Genomic DNA, 21088 nt, shown 5'->3' with positions numbered 1-21088 from the left:
TTCTCTGGGAGTAGAGAGGGATAAGGGGTACAGAAAGAAATTAAAGTAAGAGCAAAAGCAACCAATAAAAATTTATTTAAAAAATATAAATTGGAAAAAAGTCTACATCAGTGATTCAGGGGATCTGTGACCTTCTTCTTCCATTGGTGTAGATGGCCATTTAGTATTTATTCTGTGTGATTCTTGTTTGTATCCTCCCATAAATGGGAAGGAACCTGCACAGTGCATCATAGATCTCTTCTTTGAGTTCTTTAACAAGACACTTACTCTCTGGGGTCTGTTATCTCTTCTTCTCTTTACATGACTGAGCCACCCTTCTTTTCCTATACATATTTCCTGAATGGTATCTATCATGCCATACAGTCAGAACCCATCTGAATTATCTAGAAATAGCCTCTAGGGAAGGAGTGTGTGTTTCTTTCTTCCCTTGCTTTTCTCCCCTACTACCTTTCCCCACCCATCCAGGGTCAGGAAGAGTCACTACTAGCCTTAGGGGGAAGGGTAGGGGGGTTAGGGGTGGTGGTGAAGGGGGAGTAGGGGGGAGTACCTTCCCCCACCCTTTCCACTTTCCTTTTGCCCTGTATGCTGACCTGCTAACAGGGTTTGGATGAGACGGGAATCAAAATTACATGGCTTTTGGTAAGAGGTAGGACAGCCAAGATTTACCACATTCCCTATTGCTGCTGAACAAAATGAGGTAAGATCTTTCAAGACAGTTGTGAAAATCGAGTAAGGCTTCATTTATTTCAGAGTTTGAGTAGGCCTGAAGGATTTTCATTAAGTCAAGGGCATACTTAAGTCTCCTCCCTGCTATCCTCCCAAGGGCATACTTAAGTCCCCTCCCTGCTATCCTCCTTAAGGCATACTTAAGGCATACAGAAAGACACTGATGTCATAGGAGGATAACAAGGGGACTCCCCTTGTTATCCTCCTATGACATCAGTGTCTTTCTGTTTAGGTCAAATATGGGCAACTATGTACTTATTGGTCAAGTTCAATTTCTTGGGTAGTTCCCTTGTTTAGAATGTAAGATCCTCAGCCAATAAGAATGAGGGTCAGTGGTGGGAGGGGGAATTTGCATTAGGGATTAAAAGTGTTGACCCTGCCCCCTATGGGGCTTCCTCCCTTCCATTGTCTGCTTGATGGGTGGGACACCCGATTCTCTCAAGAACATATAATAAACTTTGCTTTGCTTCTAGAGATCTTTGCAGCTTTTTATTAAATGCTATCTGAATCACACAGTTTTGGGGGCTCGTCCAGATTACACTACTTGTGGTGAATAAGTGAACCTTTGGGGTGCTGGCGGGGTGGCGCTCTGCCCTGATTTAGGCAGCCTGCCAGCGTCCAGGTCTTCTCCTTACTCCCCAAGGTAAAGTGGGCTCGAAATGGAGAAACTCGGAGCAAAGCAAAGGAAGAAATCCGTGGTAAAAATCCCAACTGGTTTGGTGGAGGACAGGTATCAGTCAAGCAATATGTTGTGCAACAACCCAGAGGTAAGCCCCCTGTGAGGCCCTTGAGTCATCAATTCTGGAGGGATCTTTGGAGTCTTAAACTCTGGGTCTCTGGACAGGATAGGCTTGGCTAGGCCTTCTAGGATGACTGGAGTCAATTGACGACAATTGGCATGTTTGGGTGTTTGGGAATTTAGATTTCGTCCAAATTCAATGGGTGTGGCCCAGTTCCAGCCAGCCCTTGAGGAGAGAAATGAGAAAAATGATCAGAAAATGCCAGTAGATAGTCCCTTGGGAGATAAATTAAGTTCAAAGTAATTTGAACTGCCAAAATATATAAGGAAAAAGAAAAAGATGATAAGGTATTGTTGTTTTGTCTGGGGTGACAAAGGTATTGGTGAAGGCACTATTGAAGACTGGGGTGCCAAAGACTGAATTTATACCTGAAAGAGAAGGAAAGGATTTAATTCCATCAGCCCCTCCAAGGATGGTTGGGGGCCGGGAGGAGAACTTAGGTCTATTTTGAATTCTCTCCTCTCACAAGAGGAGAGGGGACTAATTAGAGGTGCAGCTATGAAGGAGTGGGACAGGAGAAACCCTCCAGCTGCAGGAGTAGTTTCAGCTGACCAGAAATACCGTTAGCAGATCCCTATTGGGAGCACAATCACCCTATACATCAGGGAAGTATATGGGATTGAGAGAGTAAAGATGGTGACTTCTTTCTTTTCCCTCCCACGGGTCCTGACTACAGCAGGGACCACGTGGGACCAAGGGAAAGAAACTGCTATTTAGTGAAATTCATTATTTTAAATATGATGGTGAAAGTGGTTTTATATTATTGGGATTTTAAGTTAAAATATAGGTTATTAAAACAAAATGCTGGTAGTTTACCTTAGGGGAGGTTGAGATTGTATCTCCCTACTTAGAGATGTGTTGTTTTCTAGAGGTATTGGGTAATTTGTAACTGGGTTATGCCTTAAATTTTGTCATCTCTGTTGGGCATGTATGTTTTATGAAATTTGGTTCAGTTATTTGAGAACCTTGAAGTTTAAAGTTAAAAATTTTTTTTTCTTTGACTTAAAGATGAGGGACAAGAAAGATTGATTTGCAAAAGCAACTAATAGTTTAAATGGAACATCTAGTATTGATTTGCCATTTGCCATGGGAAAAGGAGATATATTCCATGACGTTGGGGCCTGTCTTGAGCTGGCAGATTGGATCCTGGGGAAATGGCACTCTAAAAAAGTTAACTGTGATAAGTTAGGGTTGGGAAGCATGGTGGGGTTGGGGAAGGGTGGCCACATGGAGAGGGACCTTGTCAGGTGATCTAATCCCCCTTCCCCATTAAGCATGGTGGTTGTAACACCTTGCTGGTTCGGATATCAATTGCTTCTACTGTTTAAAGGAACAGCCTACATTCATATGGTGTTAATAACTGAATGTTTTATTTTTATTTTTCAAGTCTATAGCTGCTCTAAGAAGTTTGTTGGAACTGTAAGTTATCTGAAAGCGATTTATTTCTACTAAGATTCCATCTGTCTAAAGCAAATTATTTAATGTTTATTTACGTGCATGATAGTCTCCTTGTTTAAGGAAGATAATAAAAAAATCTAGAGCAGGATTTTAATCTGATCTGATAATTTGATAGGGTTATTTCCAAAAAAATTTTTTAGAATGAAGAGAGTATTAATGTTAAATCTGAAAGATCTAAAAGTTTCTTTTATGTGGAAATGGGATGGACAACATGCGATTTAGATTTTTTCCTTTGTATTTGAGTATTTTAAAGGCAAAATGATCTGTGTAATGTTAAACTTAGAACTATTTAATCTGTATAAGCTGTGAACTTTCTAGGATGAACCCTTTAATGTGATTCTTGAACTAGATTCATCTGAAGCTTTGATTAATGATAGTTGCTGTAGAAGATAAAATCTTTTGGGACTGCAGCTAATATTTGCTGGGAGCTTTGAATTCAGGTGTGACTACATAGGTCATAAGGTGGAATTGTTAAAACTTAAGGACAGTTACCTGAAGTAAAACTGTCTTAAATAGATATTTTAATTTGCTGCCAGACTTTGGTTGCTGCTATTAATCTTTTAACCTTTTTACTTCCTGGGGCTAGAGGTTCTTTATCAAAAGGTTTACTTCACTTAAGTACTTGGGACCACTCCCACCCTGCCTTTTGAAAAAACTGGGAATCTCATCGCCCTGATTAGGCTAAGGTTTACGTTTAGATCATGGGGGGGAGGGGGCTATATTGAAAGAGAACTTTTGACTCCCAAACAACTCCCCATTAAATACTTGGAGAAAATGAAATGAAGGAGAATTCACTTCAGGTGAAGGGAAGGAAGCTTATAGGATCATCTGGTAGTCAAAGGATGGCTGACCTGTGTACAAGCAGTAACTGCTACCACTCTCTTAGTAGAAGAGAGTAGGAAGCTCACCTTTAGAGGCAGTCTTATAATAAATGTCCCACACCAAGTAAGAACAATATTAAATCAGAGGGCTGGGAAATAGCTCACAGATTCCAGAATGTTGATAATCTTAATCCTGCCTCCTTTTTGTCCCCTGGAACAGAACCACCCCTGCAGAGGAATATTGTTGTTTAGAGTTAATTGATTTTCAAACGAAAGTAAGAGGATTCACCAGAATCCCCAATGCCTGGGGGGAGTAAATTGGTTTATAGATGGATCTTGTAGAGTGGTAGATGGGAAGCTCTTTTGAGGCAAGGGGAAATAGATTAGCAGATGAGAAGGCCAAGGGAGCTGGAGATCAGGAGATTTCTCATATGATGGCTCTGATACCTGTACTTCCCCCGAGTCTACCCTGTCCCAGCTTTACTCTGGAGGAAAAAGAGAAGGCCTCGACTGTCGGAGCAGTTGGGAACTCTGAAGGACGATGGCTCTTACCTGATGGCAGAGAGGTACCGACCAAAGCAAGTATGAGGCAGGTCCTTCAGCAACTGCACCAGGGCAGTCACTGGGATATCCAAAATCTGTGTGATGCTGTGCTGATAAGATATGTTTCCCTTGGCCTATATACAATGGCCCAACAACTAGTGGACGGCCGTCTAGTTTGTCGAAGGACTAACAAGGCTGCTCAACGCCAGATCCCAAAAGGGGGACGAGCTCCGGGAATCAGACCATTCTAAAGCATCCAGGTGGACTTCACTGAGCTGCCTCAAATACTTGCTGGTCATAGTGGACCATCAGACCTCATGGGTGGAGGCATTCCCCTCAGCCCGAGCAACTGCCTCGACAGTAAGGTCTTATTAGAGCAAATTATTCCTAGATATGGAATAGTGGGGAGGATAGACTTGGATCAGGGAACACATTTTTCTGCCCAGGTGTTGCAGAATGTGATTGGGGCCTTAGAAATCACTTGGGATCTCCACACCCCTTGGCATCCTCCCTTTTCTGGGAAAGTAGAAAGGATGAATCAGGAAATAAAACAGCAAGTGACTAAATTATCTTTAGAGACCCAACTACCTTGGACTACATGTCTTCCTCTTGCTATGGTCAGAATCAGAACCAAGCCACATAGAGATAGAGGGCTTTCACCTTAGGAATTATTGTACAGTCATTCTCTCCAGGCTTGTCCTATGGGAAACTGGGACCCTATCTTGGAGACAAAGGATTTATTCCTTAAGAGATGTTAAATCATTGCTAAGACATTTACAAGAACTTCAACAAAAGGGTTAATAGCTCAGACTCCTCTAGGTTTCCCTGTTCATAGAATTCAGGTGGTTGATCCGTTTCTGGAAGGATGAGAAGCTGACTCTGTGCTGGGACGGACCCTGACGGACCCTACCAGATAATACTGACCTCTCAGACACTGCAATTCGTACCCCGGAGCGAGGCTGGACACACCACACAGAACAAAAGGTCCTGTGGCGCCACCTTTATCCGAGTGGACAGTTGAAGATGGGGAGACCTCAAATTACATTTGAGGAGGGAACCTCCACTGAATGGGACACAAATTCTGAATCCAGTGCGTTGTAATTGTATGACTTTTCTTACATTAATTACTTTGGGAAACCCTCATGGGGCTTTCCCTGAGCTTTGGGTTTACCTATTTCCTCATGATAGTCATAAAAACCAGACCTTTATCTTCCAGAGATGAGAACCAGCTCCTCCTGCTCATGCAGAATAGAGGGAAAACTTTTAACTTATCAAATTGTTGGATCTGTGGTGGATCCCAACAACGGAGCTAATGGCCATGGGTACCTGTCCCCTTAAGCCCAGCCTGGATCCTTAGTAACTGATCCCAAATTCATAATGGGACTGATTTCTGGAACTTAGAAGAGAAACATCAGTGGCCAATTGACAGAAGATAGGATTTGTTAAACAGGGCAAAGTTTGAAGCTGGGAAATAGTGAATGTGAGTGGACTTAACCCTGGACAAGGTAAAAGACTTTTTCTTTCCTAATCTTGTAGTGGACACTGCAGTCATCAAGTGGACAGTGCAGTCGTTGTTTGGAACTCTTGGAAGCTCTGGCACAATTCCTTAGAAATTGCTGCGGACTGACAAAAGACTTTCTTTTGTCTGCTCTGTCTCTAGGAGATACGAGGGAGACTGCAAGAATTTGGAAAACAAGTTTTTACCTGTCTAGACATCAATGGGGTTGGTACCATGTCACCCCAGAGACACCTGGGAAACATGGGATTCTGTTTCCCACATTTTGGAATACGTCTAACCTAATAGGTCAATGGCCAGTTGCCAATTGTAGGAGAAAGGAGCAAGGTTTACGGAAATGTCAGTATGTCACCTTTGTGGGGGAAGGTCCCCTAGGGATGAGAGACCAGCAATATTACCCTTTTACAAGGAATAGTTCAGACATATTTTCGAGGGAACAACCTGTTCTAATGGGTCATTATTGGATCTGTGGCTTAACTGCTGATACTCACCTACCTTTTAATTGGACAGGGATTTGCTATATTGGACTAATAAGGCCAAAATTTTTCTTTCTTCCTGAACAGGCAAACCAATATTTAGGGATTCAGTTGTACGATGATTTGGGAAGAGAGAAATGGGGTTTAGACACCTCCATTCCTCCGACTGGAGATGCAAATGGTTGGGGTGATGTCTGGCCTCCAGAAAGAATAGTTAAAGAGTATGGGGCAGCCACTTGGGCTCAAGATGGAAGTTGGGGATATAGAACCCCAATATATATGTTGAACAGGATAATTAAGCTTCAAGCAGTTGTAGAGATTATCACCAATCAGACGGCTGAGGCACTAGATCTTTTGGCTGACCAAGCTACTCAAACAAGAGAGGCTGTTTTACAACATAGACTTGTGCTGGATTATTTATTGGCCGAGTAAGGGGGAGTTTGTGCGAAACTAAATTTGTATATTTGTTGTATAAAGATTGATGACAATGGAAATCTAGTAAAAGAAATCACTAAGAACATTAGAAAACTTGCTCATGTTCCTATACAGACTTGGACCTCACCGTTCAATACTTCTTGGTGGTCCTGGTTTGGGGGAAGCTGGGAGAAGCAGCTCCTTTGGTTTGACCTTATAGCTCTCAGTATATAGGACTCCCTATCTGCATACCTTGTTTGATCCGATTGATAACCAGATAACCAGAATAGTCCAGAACTCATTACCTAGAATGATTTGGTTGGAAGAGAAAGCTGAAGGGTCTGTTAGATTGATGGTGTTAAAAGGTCTTAAAAGGTAGCCAGTGACCCAAGAGGACCACCAGGAGCCAGAAGAGGATGAGGAATTCGATAGGGATTGTGAAGTTATCAGAATTTGAAGAGATCTCAGTGTACAAATACAAGATGAGGTGAGATCTTGTAATGCCAGAGAAACTGAGGCAGGAGAGAGATTAGAGAGTTTTTAATATTTTATTAATGGGAGAGTAAGATTGACTGGACAGGACTCTCGTCTCAAATTGTCCAGCCAGACAGAGATAAAGATATACTGGGACCAAGGAATTCATGTTGGTCCCAGGTCTGGAGGAGACTATCATCTCAAAGAATCCAGCGTCCAGCATCCACAGCCAGCCGCCATTCTCCAGCCATGAATGGAGAGTCTCTAACCTTTATATACCTTTTAGAGACAAAGAAGAGGGAAAAAGAGCGGGAAAAGCCTAGCTGGAAAAGACTATGAATCAAAAAGGAACCCAGAGATAAAGATGTCAGTGAAATATCTTGGAATATTTTAAGGGATGTTGTAAATTTCTCAAGGACAAAAGATAATCCGGAAGTCTACTCTCTTGTTTATCTTACTTGGGCTAACAATTTATATCCTTAGACTAATTGGTCCTCAGCCTTCATGGACCAGAGGGAGATTTACAGCTTAGGGGAGTAATTAGGAAGACTGAGACAAGGGAAACTTGTACAAGGAAACTGAGTCAGGACAGTTAAAGAAAACTGTGGCATAACAATCTTTCAAGACAGTTGTGAAAATCGAATAAGGCTTCACCTATTTCAAAGTTTGAGTAGGCCTGAAGGACTTTCATTAAGTCAAGGGCATACTTAAGTCCCCTTGTTATTCTCCTATGACATCAGTGTCTTTCTATTTAGGTCAAATATGGGCAACTATGTACTTATTGGTCAAGTTCAATTTCTTGGGTAGTTCCCTTGTTTAGAATGTAAGATCCTAGACCATTACCAATCACAAAATAGAAAATTTTGATTATATCAAATTAAAAAGCCTTTGTACAAACAGAACGAATGCAAACAAGATTAGTAGGGAAGTAACAAACTGGGAAAACATCTTTACAATTAAAGGTTCTGATAAAGGCCTCATTTCCAAAATATATAGAGAACTGACTCAAATTTATAAAAAATCAAGCCATTCTCCAATTGATAAATGGTCAAAGGATATGAACAGACAATTTTCAGATGAAGAAATTGAAACTATTACCACTCACATGAAAGAGTGTTCCAAATCACTATTGATCAGAGAAATGCAAATTAAGACAACTCTGAGATATCACTACACACCTGTCAGATTGGCTAAGATGACAGGAAAAAATAATGATGAATGTTGGAGGGGATGCGGGAAAACGGGGACACTGATGCATTGTTGGTGGAGTTGTGAACGAATCCAGCCATTCTGGAGAGCGATCTGGAATTATGCCCAAAAAGTTATCAAACTGTGCATACCCTTTGATCCAGCATTGTTTCTATTGGGCTTATACCCCAAAGAGATACTAAAAAAGGGAAGGGGACCTGTATGTGCCAAAACGTTTGTAGCAGCCCTGTTTGTAGTGGCTAGAAACTGGAAAATGAATGGATGCCCATCAATTGGAGAATGGCTGGGTAAATTGTGGTATATGAATGTTATGGAATATTATTGCTCTGTAAGGAATAACCAGCAGGATGAATACAGAGAGGCTTGGAGAGACCTACATGGACTGATGCTAAGTGAGATGAGCAGAACCAGGAGATCATTATACACTTCAACAACGATATTGTATGAGGATGTATTCTGATGGAAGTGGATTTCTCTGACAAAGAGACTTAACTGAGTTTCATTGGAGAAATGATGGACAGAAACAGCTACACCCAAAGAAGGAATACTGGGAAATGAATGTGAACTATTTGCATTTTTGATTTTCTTCCCGAGTTATTTTTACCTTCTGAATCCAATTCTCCCTGTGCAACAAGAGAACTGTTCGGTTCTGCAAATATGTATTGTATCTAGGATATACTGCAACATATTTAACATATATAGGACTGCTTGCCATCCTGGGGGGGGGGGGGGGAGGAGGGAGGGAGGGGAAAAAAATGAAACATAAGTGATTGCAAGGGATAATGTCGTGTAAAAATTACCCTGGCATGGATTCTGTCAATACAAAGTTATTATTAAATAAAATAAAATTAAAAAAAAAAAAAAAGAATGTAAGATCCTCAGCCAATAAGGATGAGGGTCAATGGTGGGAGGGGGACTTTGCATTAGGGATTAAAAGTGTTGACCCTGTCCCCTACGGGGCTTCCTCCCTTCGATTGTCTGCTGGATAAGTGGGACACCTGATTCTCTCAAGAAAGTATAATAAACTTTGCTTTGCTTCTAGAGATCTCTCCAGCTTTTTTATTAAATGCTATTTGAACCACACACTACCTTCTGAAATCCTCGAGGCCTTAGCATCTTTGTATACCCTGTAACCCACCAATACTTTTACTTATGCTATCTATTTAACTTCAGGACTCTTGGATCTTGCCATCTGTTCTGTGACAAGAAATGAAATTTCTTTTTTTGTGTTCTCTCCCACCAGTTAGATTATGAATTCCTTGAGAGCAGGAACTGTCTTCTTTCTTCTGTTAGTATCTGTAATCTTTAGAACAGTGATGGGCACATAGTAAGGGCTTAATAAATGGTTTTTCCTCCCATTCGTTAATTTACTTGTATATATGATATGTCAGTTTATATACTATACTGAGACCCTTCACTCATCATGTCACCACCCACAATTACTTTGGTCTTTTGGGGATTCTGGTGTTCCATAATTCACAGCCACATGGTATCCCATGCCTCAGTAGGGTAATTCAGTTTATCTTCTAATAGGGAGATCCTCTGTGCTTGGTAAGTCATGCCTCTGATGCCCCCAAGGAAACAATAACCAATTCATATTTCTTTAGAATTTTAAGATTTATAAAAATCTCCCCCACAACAATCTTGTGTAAAAGTTGGTACAAATGCTAACATCCCCATTTTACAGATTAGAAAGTCAGAGACCTGGGTAATAAATGTGCTTTGCCAAGGATGGTTTGAAGGTGCTAGATAAATGCCTCTGGACTCTCTCTTTAGTACTGTTTTCAGAAAGCTATATTTTATATCAAAAAAACTTTGGGGAAGACCAGGGAAGGATGGAAATTATTTGAAATGAACAAGTTGTGTGTGCATGTGTGTGTATGATGGGGTGCAGGCATTTGGGGCAGGGAGAGGAGGACATTGTCACTGATTGTGATATTCTGGGAAGCCTCTATAGTAGTGTCCATCAGGAGCCTCAGAAGCCCAAGGAGAATTCAAGTGGCATCTCACTTCCCACCCCACCCCCAACCTCTTCTAACATTCTAATTCAATCTGTATTCTGCAGTTTGTGAGGATCTCCGTCCTCCTAAACCTCCTCCCTTCTCCCCTCCCCCACGGTCCATCCCAAGCCCCATACATTTCCCAGCCTTTGCGACCCACTTGATTCATCTTACTTTAAAGTCTTGGTCCTCTGGAAGGGGATAGAATTCAGAGCCATTGCCTGGGGAGATCTCTTAGCGTCTCCTTTTCCGGTAATTGCCAGAGAGAAGTAGAGTGGGCATTGTCTGCCTTGACCACGTTGGTTTCCATTACTGAGTGTTCAGCATTCCCAAACAACCCTGCACACAGACCCTTTCTTCCTTCTCTTCTCCTTCTCCCCTCATCGGCACACTTTACTTTCACAAACACACAAACCAAGGGCTGCCGGCCTGCCCTGGTGCCCCACTCACAGGGACATGCCGATAGCCTCCAACTCCTGGCCCAATATCAACAGGAAGTCTTCCATCTGCTCGATGCTAGCATCTTCCCCCGGATAGTCTGGAATCTTCATTTTTGCACAGGCCCCCCCCAGCCTGCCAACAGCAGCAGCAAACACACCACCACGGACAGAGACCATCTGTAGAAGTTTATCATCTGTGGAGAGGGAAAAAGGGCAGGGGTCAAAGGGGAGAAGGGAAAGATTGTAAGGGAGAAAGAAAGGAGGTTGAGGAATAAGAGGGGTAGAGACAGGGAGAACAGCAGAATGCCTGTGGGGGGGTGACAGGAGAAAAAGGAAAGAGGTTAAAAAAAAGTGGGGAATCTGTGAAAAATGGAAAGAGGGATTCTGGGAAATCTAGGATGGTGGGAGAGGAAAGACTGGAAGAGTTGGGATGGGAGGTCCAAGATAGAAGAAATGGAATAGGGATAGGGAAACTAACAAGAATAAAGAACAGAAAAAGAAACAAGGTGTAGTATCTTCCCATTAGCATTTACCCTAGGACTTCAGTAACTGATAATGGCTCCTTCATAGCCTGTTTCCCTGAAGGTAAAAACCTAGGGTTCTCGGTCCCATCCTGAGAGGTGGGAATTTGAGAACTTGAAATTTGAAGAGTGAATAAAAATTAGGCTGTTCCTATTCCTCATTCCCCTCCTTTAGTCTTTCCTTCAACATTCAACTTTTAATTCTCTGACTCTCTCCCACTTCTCTGGTTCATTTTTTCCTCAGGTACCTGGAAATCCTCTTCTTAAGCACACAAGCTGCTCTTTCTCAGTGTTCCAGGGTAATACTAGAAGAATCAAACACTTGCCCTCCTAGGGTACCTCCCACAGCTGCCTCAATAACAGCTTAAGGGAGTAAATGACCAAAAAGGGGAGGAGGGGGACAATTGACATTGTCCAGTAGACACAAGAAGATGAGCTTGTATCTCCTCAGGGACTTAGCACTGTGGTATAATGATAGGAATTGGGTTTGAACCCCAGATCTGTTCCTTCCTTCCCTGTATGACAATGACCATTCATCCCTTTCTAGGTCCCTCTCAATCTACCACCCAAAACTGACAAAAAAGCAGTCAACCTTTCAATCCATCTGGAGGTGCCATGAGCACTGCTGATATGTGGGAAGAAGGTGGCACTTGAAAGAACAGAGATAGAGAAGCCCTTCTTGGCATACAATGGAGCTTTACAATAATAATAATAATCAAGAGCATTTACAATTGCTTTATGTAGATTAGGTCATTTAGTTCTCAAGATATCCCCATAAGATAGGTGGTATTATGGTCCCTATTTTATAGATATAGATACTGAGTCTCTGAGATGTTAAATCTCTATTCTAGGATCATAGAGCTAATAAAAGTCTGAGGCAGACTTCATACTAGCTCTTCCTGACACCAAATTGAGCCCTCTACCCACTTTTCTGCCCTATCTTTGAATGGTAGCAATAAAACCCATTTCTGGAAGGTTGACTGTGATTTATCAAGTTCTTTCCTTTACTCACAACAACCTTCTCAGATCCTGCAGTGTTCATATTCTATTTCTTGATCATAAAACCATATCTTTGAGTGTGAAGGATTTGTCCAGCAAACAGAAGGATAGGGCAGAAAGTGGGACAGGGTTCCAGCTGGCCAGATCTTTCTTCCTCCCCAGTATAGTCCACTAATTAGGGTGTCAGCACCCCAAACAACAATCCAAGTGGTCTGATCCACTCTCTAAAAGTGAACTACCTTCTGCTCTGACTCCAGGCTGGTCCTGTTCTCTGTCCTCTGCCTGTTAATTGTAATGGAGGTTCAATGGTACGGTTGGAAGAATCATGGATTTAATGTAAGGAAAAATCTAGTTTCTCTCCTCTGACATTTATTAGCTGTGTGACTCCAAGCAAATCATAGCGTCTCCAGGTCTCAGTTTCCTGATCTATAAAAAGGGGATAATAGGACTTGTAGAACCTGCCTCACAGGGTTGTTATAAGGATCAAATGAGACAATATATACAGAACCTGATATAAATGCTGATTTAAAAAAAATATTTATTATTACAATTACCTTGAGTATCTTGCTGCCTGGGATCTCTTCTCTAGCTTTCTCACCCTGATTGGGGTTCCAGCTGCTCTCCCAAGCACCACTTGGCATATGACAAGCCCCTTTGGAGATGGGAATCTTTGTGGTAGTAGGAGGAGGCAGGGACACAAGGTCTCTTTAGCTCTTAACACACTTCCTTGCCAAGGGACCCTGGCAGCCATGCCAACTTCCTGGTTGTGCTCTCCCTGCTCCACCAGCTCCATACTGACATTCTTTTTCCTGCTCTGCTTGGCTTCCAGCCCATCTCTTTACCCTTATGTTCCCCCCTCTTTCACAGAGCATGGGCAGAGAACAGGATGGCATCAATTGTACTGAGCAGGAGCTTGAGAAGGGGGAAGCATAGGGGGCAGGAACAGTATGTGCTGAATACATCTAGACTCCTAGGAGCTCTGAAAGGTGCCCCTCATCAAGGCAGAGAGTTGGATGTTTGACAGAAATGCTTAGAGAAGGACTTGGATGAGATCATGGTGGTAATTGGAGGTCAATGAGAGCAATAATAGCTGGCATTTACAAACGACTTGACAGTTTATACTTTCACATATAACTTAAATTTTCATATTTTTTTTCCAGTGGGCAAAAATCCATTTTTTCTTTGTCCCATCTTCTTCCTCCCCACAATGAGAATAAAAAAGGATAAACAAAATCTTGTAACAAATGGTGAGTCATGTAAAACAAATTCCAGCACTGGCCAATGAAAAAAACAAAATAAAACAAAATAAAATAAAATAAAAACAACCCTCATTCTATACTCTGAGTCTATCACCTAAGTGATGCAGCAGATATCATCACATGTTAACTAGGTGAACATTGGTAAGTCACTTAAGGAAAGAAAGAAGTGAGCGTTTATTGAGGTCCTACTGTGTCCCGGACACTATGCTGATTGCTTTACAACTATTTTCCTTGTTCCTCACAATTATTCTAGAGAGCATGTGCTATTATTATCCCATTTTAGAATTGAGAAAACTGAGATACAGTTATACATGTATAATTTTGTACATTTAGTCCTTTTATATAAGAAGACTCATAAAAGGATGAAAGAAATGAAAGAAAGAAAGTAAAAACAGCATGTTTCAGTCTGAATTCAATCAATACCAGTTCTTTCTTTAGAGGCAGATAGTATGTTTCATTATAAATCTTTTATTTACTGCTGAGAATAGCTGTCATTCACAATTCTGCTGTTACTGGGCATAGTGTTCTGGTTCTGTTAATTTTACTATGCATCTGTTTATGTAAATCTTTCCAGGTTTTTCTGAAATCATCCTGCTTATCATTTCTTATAATACAATAATATTCCGTTACAATCATATATCACCTACCAGTCTAGCCATTCCCCAATCGATGGGATCCCTTTGATTTCTAATTCTTAGCTACCATAAAAAGAGCTGCTATAAATATCCTCACCCCCTTTTTTTGGATGTCTTTGGAATATAGAATTTAGCTAGCTGCTTCTAATTTAACTTCTTTCTGCCTTGGTTTTTTATCTATAACATGGGGATACTAATAGGTTTATCTCTAAAGGTTGTTATAAGAATAAAATAAAAACTTTAAGCTGATATGTAAATGCTAGTTATTATTAGATGTTAAGAAGGTGGGTAGCATGTTTCATCTATTTCATCATGCATTCTATGGAATCCTACTTGATTGATCATTGAGTTGTTCAGAGTTCTTAAGTCTTTCAAAGTTGTTTGTTTTTATAATGTTGTTGGTAATAAAACTATTCTACTGGTTCCACTCATTTGACTCAGCATCAGTTCATCAAGTCTTCCTGGTTTCTTTAAAAATTATCCCTTTCATTATTACTTATGGCACAATAGTATTCTATTTCATTGATATACTGTAATTTGTTCTGCAATTTCCCCATTCATAGACATCCCCTTAGTTTCTATTTCTTTGCCACCATAAAAAGAATTGCTACAAGTATTTTTGTACAATTTGCTCCTTTTCCACTTTCCTTGATCTTTTTTGGGATACAGCCATTATAATGGTATTGCTATTGATGAGTAATGTAGTAACGTTTTAGCTATTGCTCCAAATTATTTTTCCAGAATGACTGGACCAATTCACAGCTTCACCAATAAAGCTTCCATGTGCCTGTTTTCCCAAAGCCTGTCCAATATTTGTCATTTTCCTTTTTTTGTCAGCTTTGCCAATCTTATGGGTATGGGATTAGACTTCAGAATTGCTTCAATTTGCATTTCTCTAATTTTTAGTAATTTGGGGACTTTTAAAAAATATGCCTATTGATAACTTTAATTTCTTCCTTAGAAAACTGTCTGTTCCTACCAATCCCTTGATAATTTATTAATTAAGGAATGGATCTCATAAAACTTGTATTAGTTCCTTAAAAATCTTGGTAATGAGAATCTTAAAGAAACTTGCTACAGATTTCCCCCCCTCAATTACCTGCTTCCCTTCTAATTTTAGCTCAATTTGTTTTGTTCATGAAGAACCTTTCAAATTTTATGTAATCAAAACTGTCCTTTTTTTCCCCTGTATTATTCTATCTCTTATTTGATCATGACTGTTTTCCTATCCAGCAGCTATAGAGTAACTAGGTGGTACAGTGGACCTGGACCTGGACCTGGAGTCAAGAAGATATAAATAAATTCAAATTTGGTCTCAGATACTTTTTAGCTATGTGATCCTGGACAAGTCACTTAAAAAAAACCAACCTTCCCCCCCCAAAAAAAAAAAAAAAATTCAGTTTGTCTCAGTTTCCTGTAATAATAGCACCTACCTCAAAGGCTAGGTGAAGAACAAATGAGATAATATTAGTAAGGTGCTTAACATAGTATCAGAGACATAGTTGGTGCTATATAAGTGCTAATATTATCCATAGACCTAGAAGATAATTTATTCCATAGATGTAGTTTCATATGACCCCTGTATCAACTCTGTGACATAGGTGATACAAATATAATGTATACTTTGTAGTTAATAAAAAAAATGGAGTCTAAGGGGCTGGGACACTGCACCCCCTTTCTTTTCTTTATGGGACCTCTCTGTTCTAAACCCATACATATAGACCAGATCAAATTTAGTCCTTGGAGATAATCATCCCTAATAAGAGAGAGACCAGGTTTCTTTCCTTCCTGCTGTCTGGCTTGCTATATCTTCTATCTGGTCAAATTATTTAAAGCTTAGGTTTTTGATTCATGTTGAGGTCTCTCCAATGAGTTCAGGGGCAGGGAGAAAGAAGAAAGACAGTAAAATTATTCAGTGCATGAATGAGGTATGGGACAGATAATTTATTCTTATACACAAAAAAAAAATGCTAAGTTAAAAGATTAATAGTCTAGATTGACAGAACGATGTAAATAGAATTCTTTAGTACTGTTACAGCCTTCTGGGAGATTGATGTTTAAATTTTATCAGAACATAAGGCAGTTTGTTTGCAGGATGGTTGAGTAAGCATTTTACATTTCACCTCAGCTCTGTACTGTCTCTCTCAATTTCCACTTAATTTGTTTACTTTTCTAGGTGGTTAATTTTTCTCATGAAGTAACTCCCCTTGCTTCCAATAAGTTTTACTCAACGGACCTAATAAATTCAGATCTCTCACATTCACAAGACACTTGAGAGCCTAGATCTTCTACCTTGATGTTTATGCTTGGTCATCTATTTTAGAAAGGAAACACACAAAAAACAGACATAGGTTGCCTAAAGGTATCTGTCCACTCAGGCTGTCTTGTGATAGTGGTTACTAAATTGCTGAGCTGAGGAAGGATCAATACATCCCTCATCATTCCTGGAAGTCTTAGTTACTTAATGTCATGAGGAGTAGGGTAATGGGGAAGGGGTAGAGAGGTGGACTGGGTAGGTGCGAGGAGGTGGGGAGATTGAAGGAAGAGAGTGTGCAATGTAAGGGCTATCTTCCTTTTTAATTAAGAGAGTGCCTAACCTTTTTCCTGCTGATATAGCCCTGGTGCTTATTCTTCTCCAGGATCCAGCCTTTTCCCATCATTCCATACAACCACGTCACTCATGAAGTTTGCTGGGTTTCTCACGCTTGGTCATACATACCATCTCCATCCCAGAATCTCCATTTTAACAAAGTACCTAGGAGTGCCATGTCTCCTTTCTTCTCTAGGCTACATTTCGGAGTTTCTGGACTTTCTCTACTTTGATCAAGAGTCTGTACCTTCTCTTCCCCTAATTCCCCTTTTTTTCAACTTCCTTTTATGTGTTTTCTTCCCCTATTAGAATAAGCTCCTCAAGGGTAGGGACTGTTTTCCTTTCCGCTTGTATTTTAGCACAATGCCTGGCATTTCATGTGAGTGCTTAATGATTATTGACTTGACTTGTTGAGTCTTTATGTTTCTGGAGTTCCCTTAAGCACCAGGACACAGGAAAACTTGAATTCAAATTCTCCTTCAGACACTTATGAACTGTGTGAACCTAGGCAAGTCACTTAATCCTATTTGCTGCAGTATCTTCGTCTGTAAAATGAATTGGAGAAGAAAATGCCACCTCACTCCAGTATCTTTGCCAAGAAAGTCCCAAATGGGGAAAACAATGATACACATTCCCTGGGATACTCTCATAAGCCAATCCAATCTTTGTTACTCACAGATGAGAAAACTAAAATCCAGAGAAGGGAAATTTTATTTGCTCAAAGTCATATGGTTAAAGTCAGGTCCCAAATTTTAATCTAATTCCAACATCTTTCTTCTTATATCATATCTTCCTTCCTTAGATTATTAGAATTGCACTGGGATAATTAAATCCCTAGTTTATTGCCCACAGCCCAATCACTTTAAGTACTCACTGCCCCATTGCTCCTTCTATTGGAAACCTCTTTCTATTTAAATTTGATCAGAGTCCTATAGCAATCCAGATATTTCTCCTTTCCCACAAGACCCTATAGGGTCATTTAGTATTGGCCCTGCTCAATAAGTCAAGAATAAATTATAGAAATAATGGGGGTGGGGATCAGTGAGTGCTGTTCCTTAATTGAAGGCTGAGAACAAGAATTGAAAGACAGGATGAGTGCTGTGGGAGAATATATTCCCTTACTATGAGCACAGTTTTATGCAGAACCTATTCCCTTATTTCTATCCACCAACTCATAACCGTCCTGACCATATTTCATCAAGTAAGAGAGCAGTGTTCGAACAGTAGACGTGGGGTCAGTTTTGTCTTAAGATTGAGGCTAAGACACCTGGTTCATCAGGTTGAAGAAGGTAGGCTGATTAATTTGAGAGGAATGTGTGGTATGTAAGTGGAATAGTGCTAGTCAAAGTGAATTTGGAATTAGAAGTCCTGGGTTTAAATCTAGGATATGCTACTTTCTTTCTGTGACCATGGACAAGCTCCTTCCTCTTTCTGGGACTCAATTTCCTTATCTGTAAAATAGGAGGAAAAGAGTAGAGAACCTATAAAGTTCTTTCTCTTATTAGAACATAAACTACTGGAAGGCAAGTAGCATGTTTTAAATTTTTCTTTGTATCTTTAGTACTTGACACAGTGCCTAGGATGTATTAAATGCTTAGTAAAGGTTTGTTGACTGACTTTAACCTCTAGATTTATATCATTAATTCCTTACCTTCCTCCTGGTTGTCCCCTTCTTCTTATTCTTTTTAAAAATAGTATTTTTTTCCAAATATGTGCAAAGATAGTTTTCAATATTCACCTCTGCATTTGTGTTCCAAATTTTTCTCCCTTCCTTCCATTTTCCCCTCTCCTCAAGCAATCTGATATGGGTTAAACATGTGCAATTCTTCTAAACATATTTCCATATCTGTCATGTTATACAAGAAAAATCAGGTCAAAAGGGAAAAAATACACCAAAAGAAAAAAAACAAGCGAACAAATAAGCAACCACAGCAAAAAAATAAATAAAAGGTAAAAATACTATACTTTAATCCATATTCAGATCTCTATAGTTCTCTCTCTGGATGCAGATGGCAATTTCTGTCATAAGTCTATTGGAATTTCCTTGAATTACCTCATTGTTGAAAAGAGCCAAGTTGATCATCAACTTGTAATTGCTGTGTACAATATTCTCTTGGTACTGCTCACTTCACTCAGTATCAATTCATGTAAGAATTTGCAAGCTTTTCTGAAATCAGCCTGAAGAGCCCTTCTTCTTGACAGCAGGATGATGAGGGATTTGGTAGAAGATGGAAAAGGGACTTTAGGTTTGACTCCTGTTGCTTTTTTTTTCTCCCTCCCTTTAGCAGAATAAAGGTCGATGACCCCTGATGGACATTTTGGATTAGTGTCTCATGTATCCTACTTTCTAGACTGTGTGACTTCTGTGGCACAAAGAGAGTACAAATAAGAATAGCTAGCAATTTATAGAGCCCTTTGAAAGGAGGGAAGGGAATATCATTAGTGATCTACATTCTTCCTCCTTCTTCCAACCAAAAAACCCCACTTACTTTGTATACTTTGTATTTTGATAATTCTTTATATGTTGTTTACTTAGTGTAGTGCCTATTATGTGCTATTGTGTTAAGAATTGTACAAATATCTCATTTTTTTATCTTCCCAATAACCCTGGGATGTAGGTATTATTATTATCCCCATCTTACAGCAGAGAAAACTGAGGCATACAGAGCATAAATGACTTGTCCAGAGTCTAAGTATGACCAAATTTAAACAAGTTTTCCTCAAGCATTTATTAAATACTTACTATGTACCAGGCATTCTGCTAAGTGCTTTTATAGAAATTATCTCATTTTATCCTCACAATAGTCTAACCACATAAATCCTACTGTCCTTGATATTTATTTGGTAAAAATACTGGAATGATTTCTCATTTTCTTCTCCAAGGGATTAAGGCAAACATAGGGTTAAGTAATTTGTCCATGGTTACCCAGCTAGTAAATGTATGAGGGTGGATGTGAACTCTTCCTTGGTTACAAGCCTAGCATTCTATCCACTTGACTACCTTGAAGCTGTTCCTCATATACCTGACCTGCTTTCTCAGTTTGGCTTCTTGGAATCCCCAGCTCCCTTCAAGACTTAGTGTAAGTGTTATCCACTCTTTCTTGATCATTCCCATTGTTAGTGATCCACATTCTTCCTCCTTCCCTCAGCCAAAAAAGCCCCACTTACTTTGTATACACTTTGTATTTTTATATCTCTTTATATGTTGTTTACTTTAGTAAAATGTAAACACTTTAAGAGAAAGCTTGGTTTTATTTTTGGTACTTGTATTTCCAAGATCTACCTAATACAGAGCACCTAAAGCACCTAACTAATGCTTTAAAATGCTTATTGAATTGAATTATTTCAAATATCCCATTATTTCAATGATTTCATGTGTCTTATATATTCATTTAATCCTTGGGTATTAAATATCTTATTGATCAATAAGTATTTAGGAAGTTCTAGGTTTAGGGACAGGGATACAAGAAAAAAGAATGATACCATTCCTACTCAGATCTTAACAATTACATTGTTCCAGAGAAATGGTCCCTGAGCTAAGTCAGGAGAAAAGAGCTTAAACTTGGTTCTGCCACTGACTCGCTATATAACTTACTTCTTTGTGAGCAGAGTCATAAGTAGCATTTTTTTTATGCCAAGGTAAATTTTCATAAAATCAAGCATAGTATAGTACCTTGAAATCAACTTTTAAAGATGAATTTATTTAGATTTGATGACAGAGGTCCTGGGATATAGATTTTCATGAGTTGAGACCCCCAAAATATAACAAGACTGATTGGATGGGCTTTTGGGGGGTGAGGGTGGTAGGAGAGAAAGTTAGTACTAATTAGTAATTCCCTAATCTTTTTTCCAATTTTTAAACGTTTTTATTTAAAATTTTCATTTCCAAATTCTATACTTCCCTTCGTTCCCCTCCTATCTGAGCCAGGTTATACATGTGTCACTATATAAAACATTTCCATATTCGTCATCTTATGTGACTTAGCTCCATTTCTCTGGAACAATGTAATTGTTAAAATCTGAGTAGGAATGGTGTCATTCTTTTTTCTTGTATCCCTGTCCCTAAACCTAGAACTTCCTAAATACTTATTGATCAATAAGATATTTAATACCCAAGGATTAAATGAATATATAAGACACATGAAATCATTGAAACAATGGGATATTTGAAATAATTCAATTCAATAAGCATTTTAAAGCATTAGTT

At 39.6% G+C, this 21088-nt stretch overlaps 1 long non-coding RNA gene across 1 annotated transcript; it reads right to left on the bottom strand.

Annotated features, from left to right (window-relative positions):
• Nucleotides 1-981: 981 nt before the first annotated feature.
• Nucleotides 982-13058, bottom strand: LOC127560321 (uncharacterized). The gene is made up of 3 exons (XR_007953302.1): nucleotides 12952-13058; nucleotides 10612-11071; nucleotides 982-1691 (listed from the first exon to the last, which is right to left on the bottom strand). It is a non-coding gene; the product is annotated as an uncharacterized LOC127560321 (long non-coding RNA).
• Nucleotides 13059-21088: the final 8030 nt, after the last annotated feature.

This window comes from Antechinus flavipes, chromosome 4, assembly GCF_016432865.1.
Source record: "Antechinus flavipes isolate AdamAnt ecotype Samford, QLD, Australia chromosome 4, AdamAnt_v2, whole genome shotgun sequence".
Lineage (NCBI taxonomy): Eukaryota > Metazoa > Chordata > Mammalia > Dasyuromorphia > Dasyuridae > Antechinus > Antechinus flavipes.
Note: the sequence above shows the minus strand (reverse complement) of the source record. Positions and strands in the feature narration are given on the sequence as shown.